Source organism: Octopus sinensis, linkage group LG7 (genome assembly GCF_006345805.1).
Source record: "Octopus sinensis linkage group LG7, ASM634580v1, whole genome shotgun sequence".
NCBI classification, from domain to species: Eukaryota; Metazoa; Mollusca; class Cephalopoda; order Octopoda; family Octopodidae; genus Octopus; species Octopus sinensis.
In genome coordinates this window covers 106,570,899-106,577,365 of record NC_043003.1, presented here as the reverse complement: position 1 = coordinate 106,577,365, position 6,467 = coordinate 106,570,899, and the positions used below count along the sequence as shown (strand labels likewise).

General features: G+C 39.0%; 1 protein-coding gene across 4 annotated transcripts in view; it reads left to right on the top strand.

The window, feature by feature from the left end:
• The window catches only part of LOC115213915 (ras-related C3 botulinum toxin substrate 2), a 267,882-nt gene that overhangs the window by 161,665 nt on the left and 99,750 nt on the right, over window positions 1–6,467 (top strand). The gene's annotated exons all lie outside the window — the stretch shown is intronic.

Genomic DNA, 6,467 nt, shown 5'->3' with positions numbered 1-6,467 from the left:
ATTTATTAAGCTCAAGATTTAATTATGACAAATGAAGTGGATTAGTTTAAAAAAAAAAAAAAAGCTATTTCCCTTTTAATTTTATTCTTCATTTCATTTATTTATTTATTTTCTTGTTTCACCATAAAATTGATGATCGTTATTGACATGCATTCCTTAAATATTATTTTCCATCTTTAGTTCTTCATTAGTCACTAATTCTTTATAATGATTCCCAAAGATGACACAAGTTATTATGACTTCATGTATACTGGCCATTTGCATATCGGGACACGTTGCTTGTCAGAATTTCCTGTTTGCAGTTTACAATTTAATTGCTTTCAAAAATAAATTGTTGATATTTGGCTTAAATGTTAGTTTCTGTTGCTTTATAGCTTTAGTAATAAACTAGCAGTATCGCCCGGCGTTGCTCGGATTTGTAAGGGAAATAACTATATAAGCATTTTTAGAGAGTTATAGCCAAAAAAATGCATTAAAAATGGAAAAAATGTTGTGCACCTAAAATACTTAAAATGATCTCTCTAAGTTCAGGAGGTATACTCAGCCAACACCATGTTCCTTGTATATAGGTGCAGATGTGGGTGTGTGGTAAGAAGTTTGCTTCCCAACCACATGGTTCCGGGTTCAGTCCCACTGCTTGACACCTTGGGCAAGTGTCTTCTTATTACCCCAAGCTGACCAAAGCCTTGTGAGTGGATTGTGAAATCTGACTTTTTATGTATGTATGCACAGACTGCACATGGACACACACTCACACCCTAACAGGTATGACATGCACTCTCCTGCAGGCCTGGTATTCACATGCATGCATGCACATGTGCAGACTATATGAGCACACACATGGAGACATGTTCACACACACACACAGATGACATATGTTCACACACACACATACAAAAAGAAACATACCCGCATTAACAATGCATGTATCACACACATGCAAATACACAAACATGTGCACACGTCTGAAGTTATGACGTGTGCATACACGGATGAGAGATACACAAGACATGTAAACACAGACGAGACACATGCACATGCACACTGACAAGCATCCATGCATGCAGATGAGCATGCATGCTGACAAGGCACACACACACACACACACACACTGCATGCAGATAGCAAGCATACACACACTGATACGACAAACATGCATGCACACAGAATATGCACAGACGGTGAAGAAAGAGACTGCATGCCACACGCATCCAGGATAAAGCTTATGGCTTATTTAAATTAGGAGTCTACTAAATTGCTCTCTCTCTTTCTCTCTCTCTCTCTCTCTCACTCACTCTCTTTCTCTCTCTCTCTCTTTTTCTGTCTCTCTCTTTCTCTCTCTCTCTCTCTCTCTCTTCCTAATTGTTGGTAATGTATTAAACCTACATCCATTTCTATTTTCATCCCATATTCTCTCCTCCCTCATTTTCTTCTCTCTCTGCTCAACAACTTGCATGTTGGTTTCTCTATTAAAACCGCAGGCTTCGAAAAGTCCACCCATATCTCTTACTTTATTTTTCCTCGCTAGCAATAGCAGACAACTTTCCCTCGAATAATATCCTATCACCTTAAATAAAGAATACATCGAACACATTGAACAACGATATATCTTGGAAACTCAATGAATTCCCTCTTGTTGTATAAACCAGCTCGGATATGCCTAACATGGCGCTAATCAGCAACAATATCTAAGAAAACTGAGAGTCTACACATTGTCTATGATGTGATGTGAGATTTGGATACTTGGCAAGCCATCCAAGACATTCACCATCAAATCTCATTTAAATCGCTCCATACCATCTTATTAAAAGAAAGACATAATGAATAAACAACTCCAGTGCGGAAGGTGTTTATAAGCCATTAAAAAAAGCACAAAAACCGTTAGATGCACTTCAACATTTAAATTTAATTTGCCAAAATATTTTCATCACTTTCAGACCACGACCTGATCACTGATAAAATTCTGTGCTGTGTCTCTGTGCTAAATCTTGTCAGTGAAAAGGTCGCAGTCTCAAAGTGATGAAAATATTTTGGCGAATTAAATTTAAACGTTGAAGTGAATCTAACAGTTTCTGTGTGTTTCTTAAATGGCTTATAAACACCTTCCACGCTGCAGTTGTTTTCGTTCCAGCACACGATCTTAGATCAGGTCACTTGCTATGCAAGTACATCTCCATAATAATGAATAATGTAGTGCTAGATAGACACGGTCATGGATGGAATGCCTTTGATCATAGGCTTGCTTGATCAAGGCTGACCTAGAGTTAAATAACAGCAGCTAACACTGTGATCCTATATTAAAATGCTGTTAACAGATTACTCTTTTACTTGTTTCAGTCATGTGACTGTGGCCATGCTGGAGCACCGCCTTTAGTCAAGGAAATCGACCCCAGGACTTATTCTTTGTAAGCCTAGTACTTATTCTATCGGTCTCTTTTGCCGAACCACTAAGTTACGGGGGACGTAAACACACCATCGGTTGTCAAGTGATGTTGGGTGGGGGACAAACACAGACACACAAACATATATACACACACACATATATATATATATATATAATATATATATATATATATATATATATATACATATATATACACGATGGGCTTCTTTCAGTTTCCGTCTACCAAATCCACTCACAAGGCTTTGGTCGGCCCGAGGCTAGAGTAGAAGACACTTGCCCAAGGTGCCACGCAGCAGGACTGAACCCGGAACCATGTGGTTGGTAAGCAAGCTACTTACCACACAGCCACTCCTACGCTGTATTTTTTGAAAAACAAAATGTGTATAGGTCTGTCCAACATGTCCAGATTTGAGCAGACTTCTAACCATTTCAGTCTTTATATAGTTTTTGTTGGATTATTTCAACTTCTGCCATTAATTTTACACTGCATGGTGATCCTAGTTTGGGCCAGTAATCAACACAGCTGAGGGCGGATGTCCCCCAGAAGCCCGTCTTGGTTTCCTGCCCTCTTGCTCTGAAAATTCTAAGACTCCATCCAACCAGTTGCCTGCATTCCATTTCCAACTTGGCAATATGCACCTGGGAAGATGCAACGTTCCTCATGTCAATGCCAGGTCACGCACTGACTGTGTGTGCGTAGATGATATGAAATCAGTTTTACTCGTGTCTCATAATTATTTAAATATCATAAATATTAAAGTAAACGAACCAGTTGAGCTTTAGCTTTTAAAATAATTTCTCTGAAGAACATTTTGCTTTCAGCAATAATTTATTTTATCTGAAATCTTGATGTTTCTTTGGAAGTGACTTTGCAAAGTCTTCTTAAGCTGACTATTAAACTCTGATTAGCTTTGATATTGCATGGCTTCTGCAGTTAGAGAGATGGTTTTAAACTTTGGTAGCTGCAGGGAGATCAAACTGAATTTGTAGGTCGTAGGTTAGTAACATGGTGCTGATATTCTAACGTATCAACTGAAACAAAGTCATTTGGCTGTATTTTCTGCAAACTGATCAACCTGTTAGGGGAATTACATAAACCAAAAAATAGACATGAGATGCAACAATACTGCCACTTTTGCATCATCTTCTTTGCTCTCTCTTGCACTTGCTCACACACACACTTTTTTCTTCACACACACACACCACACACACACTTTTTTATTCACACACACACACACACACTTTTTTCTTCACACACACACACACACTTTTTTCTTCACACACACACACACACATTTTTCTTCACACACACACACATTTTTCTTCACACACACACACATTTTTCTTCACACACACACACATTTTTCTTCACACACACACACACACATTTTTCTTCACACACACATTTTTCTTCACACACACACATTTTTCTTCACACACACACATTTTTCTTCACACGCACACACTTTTTTCTTCACACACACACACACTTTTTTCTTCACACACACACACACATTTTTCTTCACACACACACACACATTTTTCTTCACACACACACACACACACACATTTTTTTCACACACACACACACACACATTTTTCTTCACACACACACACACATTTTTCTTCACACACAAACACACACATTTTTCTTCACACACACACACATTTTTCTTCACACGCACACACATTTTTCTTCACACACACACACACACTTTTTTCTTCACACACACACACATTTTTCTCACACACACACACACACATTTTTCTTCACACGCACACACATTTTTCTTCACACACACACTTTTCTCTTTATCAATCTGTCTTTCTCTTTTCTCTCTCTCTCTCTCTCTCTCTCTCTCTTTCTCTCTCTGTTACAACTTACCCTCATATTTTTTCTCAGACTTGCTCCCTGTCTCTCAAGCTGTTTCCTCTCTCCCCTCTCTCTTGCTTTCTCTCTGTTTCACTCTCTCCATCTCTCTCTCCCTCTTCCATCTTCATTCCTCCCTCCACCTTCCTTTCTCGCCTGTTCTCTCCATCTCCCCCCTCCCCCCACTCTCCTACAAAACTTTGAGCCGAGACACAATATGTCTCCTAGTGTTTCTAACCACAGACTCACTTTATACATAAATATAGAACATAATATCTTTTAATGTCTCTACACTTCAACTTAATTAAAGTGGCATATATTTGCTGCCACAAGTATATTCGGCATTAAGCTCACTTCGCTCAAATAGACTTTTGCATTAAATTCTTCAGCTGGTCTTGTATATTGAAAGACATTAGGAAATAATGATTTCTTCAATTTTTCACAAGTGTCCTTTTAGCGGGTATATAATATAATATATATATATATATGTATGGGCACAGGAGTGGCTGTGTGGTAAGTAACTTGCTTACCAACCACATGGTTCTGGGTTCAGTCTCACTGCATGGCACCTTGGGCAAATGTCTTCTGCTTATAGCCACTGGCCGACCAAAGACTTGTGAGTGGATTTGGTAGACGGAAACTGAAAGAAACCCATCTTATATATATATATATATATATATGTGTGTGTGTGTGTGTGTGTATATGTTTGTATGTGTGTGTTTGTCCCCCCACCCCCAACATCACTTGACAAGTGATGCTAGTGCGTTCACGTCCCCATAACTTAGCAGTCCAGCAAAATAAACTGATAGAATAAGTACTAGGCTTACAAAGAATTGGTCCTGGGGTCAATTTGCTTGACTAAAGGCAGTGCTCCAGCATGGCTGCAGTCAAATGACTGAAACAAGTAAAAGAATAAAAGAGTATATTGATGTCAGGTGGAGTTAAGAAGTTTCACAATGAATGCCATTGGCTTACTGTTGTTTCTGCTATAAAAAGCAGTGCAACAAGTGCTGAATATTTGTGCACGTGTATCGGTAGATGTGATATCCAGATCCCATTACTGGTAACCATGTAAGCCAAGACAACTTCTGCTCGGTCAGGCAGTCAGCAACTAAACTGCAACCCCATCAAGCTTTTTTGGTGAGGTGGACTTTTGGGCAGTTTTGCTGGGTAAAAAGGAAAACTTGTCAGAGAGTAATAGCCATTCAGTAGCATGTATGTATGTGCATATGCATAAATGTAAGTGCATTTACATGATAAAGTTCACATAAGAGAAGGACACAATCTTTTGAAACATGAGTTTTGACCCTTTTTGATACCAACCTTCCTGAGACAACCCTTTATTCTCTAATGCTGACTTCCTGTTCTAAAGTGATCTTAAATTTACATAAAATTTAATAGGTTTTAATTAAGAGTGGCTGTGTGGTAAGTAGCTTGCTTACCAACCACATGGTTCCGGGTTCAGTCCCACTGTGTGGCATCTTGGGCGAGTGTCTTCTACTATAGCCTCAGGCCAACCAAAGCCTTGTGAGTGGATTTGGTAGACGGAAACTGAAAGAAGCCTGTCGTATATATGTATATATATATATATGTGTGTGTGTGTGTGTGTATGTTTGTGTGTCTGTGTTTGTCCCCCTAGCATTGCTTGACAACTGATGCTGATGTGTTTACGTCCCCGTTACTTAGCGGTTCGGCAAAAGAGACCGATAGAATAAGTACTGGGCTTACAAAGAATAAGTCCCGGGGTCGATTTGCTCGACTAAAGGTGGTGCTCTAGCATGGCCGCAGTCAAATGACTGAAACAAGTAATAGAATAGAATAGACCAGTTTAATTATGACAAAATTGCTTTAGTGAATTCTTCGTTATTTTCAAAAATAACAGAAATAAGTATAGTTTAACAAAAATACTGTAAAAAAAGGGTTTTTTTGGCTTCAGACATTCAGGGATTGAAACACATGCTGCAAAATATGAATTGCAGGCATGCATCCCCAACCCCGAAAACACAAGTCTCAGGCTTCTTGGTGCCACACACAAGCAGTGGCCCCTTTTGTTGCAACCATCTGAGTATCACATGTGATTGCAATAAAAGAAACAAAAAAAAAATCACTTCTTCTCTAGCTTCCTCACACGTGAGGGCATGGAAGGAATAACAGAGATGGGAGCCGTTGTGGTTTTGTAGTTTCCTCCTCAGC